The sequence below is a fragment of the Xiphias gladius genome, chromosome 13, assembly GCF_016859285.1.
Source record: "Xiphias gladius isolate SHS-SW01 ecotype Sanya breed wild chromosome 13, ASM1685928v1, whole genome shotgun sequence".
NCBI classification, from domain to species: domain Eukaryota; kingdom Metazoa; phylum Chordata; class Actinopteri; order Istiophoriformes; family Xiphiidae; genus Xiphias; species Xiphias gladius.
The window spans coordinates 1378176-1381708 of NC_053412.1; the positions used below are offsets into that span (position 1 = coordinate 1378176).

At 41.8% G+C, this 3533-nt stretch overlaps 1 pseudogene; it reads right to left on the reverse strand.

The window, feature by feature from the left end:
• Positions 1 to 911: 911 nt before the first annotated feature.
• LOC120798158 lies at positions 912 to 3320 on the reverse strand (annotated as a pseudogene).
• Positions 3321 to 3533: the final 213 nt, after the last annotated feature.

The window sequence follows — 3533 nt, forward strand, 5'->3', positions numbered from 1 at the left end:
ACAAAACGTCTCCTAGGTTACGGCGCTGGCCACGTGACCCTTAAAGGGCTAGGACGAATCTTTTTTGGAAGATTCAAGATGCAGCTTCTTGTTTTTTTTGATACTGTTATTTTTGAAGTAGTGGAAAGTAACACAGTACATTTACTAGAGTACTGTACTTAACTACTGTTTTGAGGTAGTTGTACTATACTCGAGTATTTCCATTTCATGCTCCTTTATACTTCGACTCCACTACATGAAAGGAAGTATTGTACTTTTCACTACTCTACATTTATTTGAATACTAGAGTTACAAGTTAATTATCCAAATAAGATCTTACATTTAAGAAAAACTTAAAACTGCAGCACACTGTTAAAGATTAATCCAGTTGTTTCTGACCTTTTTGGCTTGTGAAAAAAAATCAGCGTGTAATGTGTCTCTTCACACATTTCACGTCTCTGAGAGGAGACATTTTTCCATTTAAATAACTGTTTGAGACCCAAAGAGTCAAAATGATCACAGAAAAATCAAAGAGAAAAGTCCAAAAAAGAAAAAAACATTACCGTATCATTTCTTATTTCCTCTCCCATGAATCATCTCCAACCCCTCGGATTTACCTGGTGACCCTTTGGAAGGGGCCCGACCCCTAGGTTGGGAACCACTGGACTAAACTACCTACTATTGATATTGTTAAACTAACTATTATTTGTTATCATGTTACTGTTAATACTGACTGATAGTATTAATCTTAATCAGGTTCACTACAGGTTTACAGTTACTAAAGTACAAAAGTAATATTTGATGCAGGGCTATGTTGCATAGGCTATCATCACAACAGAAATAAACAACTTTTGAATGTTTTATCAAAAGCTTTAATTTTGAAACTCAAAGACACTTAGTGACACAAAACATATTATTATTATTATTATTATTATTATTAGCAGTAGTAGTACAATTTAAAATAAAGTTTGTTGGATCTGAACAATGATTAGCTTTTCAAACATGCAGGTACTGATAAATGTGTTTGTTTGTTTCTTTGTCTTCATGGCTCCACAAAAAGTCAAAATAATAAAAAGCCTTAACAAAAATTAAAAATGACACAGTATCGACAAAAATAAAAGAGACTACACAAACCAAATACGAAGATCAGAAGATGAGTGAAATCATTTAACAGCCATGAAAAAGTTGGAAACAGAAGGAAAAAGCAAACTGTTAAACTAAAAGAGAACAGAAATGAAATTTAAAAAAAAAACAATCAGAATTAAAATAAAAACAAAAATAGTTTTGGAATAATGTGATGGCAGGAGGACAAGTGCAGTTCAAGAGGTTAATTTCTGTGGCTTTTCAAGAAATAAACAATACTATAAACAAAATCATCCTCTTTGTCTCTGGTGGCTCTGTTCCACTGTCAGGGAGACCTTCAGTGGTAGGATCTTCAATGGGAGATGATCCACAGTGGAAATGAGTGGAAGCAGCTTCTCAGTGAAAGCGTGTGTGAAGGAGTGCATGCGTGTGTTAGTATCGGGATCAGAGAAGAACAGCTTTCCTCTGTTCCAGTCCAGATTCACTCTGATCCTCTGCAGCTTCTTCTGCACGTGGAGATCAGTGGACGGAGCTGGTGGTCACTGTGCTGAGTAGTTACCTCCAAGGAACCTTATTCCCCAGAATCCAGGCCCTGCGTGTCTCTTCCTCCGGAAGGACTGTACTAACAGAGCCAGTATCCAGCCTCTATTGTTTCCAATTTCGACACTCAGCAGTGAGTCCCTGAGTTAAAGCCGTCAGAGCCCAGGACGGAGGGGTATGAATCAAACCTGTCTGAATTGTCAGGAAGCTGCTCTTTCTCTCCCGGTCTCACACTGGTCAGATCTTTAGACAGGAGGAGTCCTGGACCAGCAGTGTTTGTGTCTAGAACCACAGGAGTGTAGGAGACCATGTCCTTCATCTTGTTCCAGACGTTGAAGGTCAGGTTGCCCATGTGTTTGGCTTTGTTTATCAGAGCTCCTGAGACCAGCTCTGGATCATCCGGCAGGGGGCGTTGCTGGACTCTTTCCACTGCAAACTTGTAGTTCTGCAGGAATGAGACGTCTCGGCTCTCAGCTCGTCCTCTGTGGCTCTGACTGTGGTTGAAAGAGCTGCTATATCTCTGCTCAGAGCCTCTATCTTTTCCTTCATCTTCTGACTCTTCTGACTCTTCTGCTCCTCTTCGTCCCTCATAGCAGCTTTCCTGTTCTCCTCCTCCTCTTCTAGAAACTGACGGAGCCTCGTAAACTGCTCCTTAATCTGCCTCTTTGTGCGATGGGCCTGGATGTGCCTTAATGTGCTCTGCTGTATGATAAACCTTCACTTTAATGTTTTTAAAACACGTCTTTAAGGGCTCCAGAGTTTCCTCATGTTCCCGTTTGTGTTGTCGTGCAGTTTCATCGATGGGTCTGAACATGTGGTTGGTGTGTTTTTCTGAATCTCTGCAGATGACACACACTGGCTGCTGATGGTCCAGACGGAAGAGTTTGAGTTTCTCAGAGTGCAGACTGCAGAGAGCCTCTGAGGCTCTCTGATCTCTCTCCTGTTAGGAGGCCTCACACAGGTTCTTTAACACCTGGTTACAAGGCGGTTCTGCATTTGAAGACCTTATTTTACAAAGTGGACACACTTTTTCTTGTGTCTCTGTCCGCCAGCTCTTCAGACAGTCTTTACAGAAGCTGTGGCTACATGACAGAACGACAGGATCTCTAAAGACCTCTTGACAGACCGCACAGTGGAGTTCCTCCTCTAATCTGGAAGCCATTTAGTCTCTTGAGTGAAGCTGAAAACACAGCAGACAGAAACTACAGTCAGTCATGGCTCCCCTCCCCCTTCTACTAACTTCACTGAAATTTACTTTCACTTTGAGTCCCGGTTTTTGTCTCACATTCAGTGTGTGGAGTGTCAGCAGGTTGAAGCAGCAGTGTTTTGGTTTCCCGCTTTTCACTCCTGTGGTCGGGCTCACCCGGCTGGAGTTGTGAGCTTGGTCTGAGGGTGAATCCGATGGTCTGTTCGTCTCAGATGAGGGGTGGAGCTTGAAATGCTGGCTGATAGTGTGCAGCCGGATGTTGCAGCAGCTCTGTTTATGTTCAAATGTGGAAGATGGTAGGAAAAGGGCTACCATGGAATATTCAGGGGAACCATGGAGCATAAGGGGCTGCAGAGTTACTGTATTTTTTATAAATGTTTTTAACATGCAGTCCGTAGAACCTAAACATATCTGTTCTTTAATAGAACATAAAGACAGTAAAATAAATAACATCTAGAAACAGAACGGAGAAGGGGCCTGGACCACTAAGTGAGTTCAACTTAGTCTGTCCCTCTTGGGGTTATCCGGCTCCACTGAGTCCAACGCTGGCTCTCATGGATACAGGGGCAAGAAAAAGCCAGTGAAACCCTTCCGAATGACCTGGTATTCTGCATTAATTGGCCACAAGAATCAGAACTTAGCAGAGCAGCGGTTGTGGAAAATAAAAAAAATCTACATACAGAAATTCAGACAGAGATTGCTCCATTTATTAGCAGGATTAGTA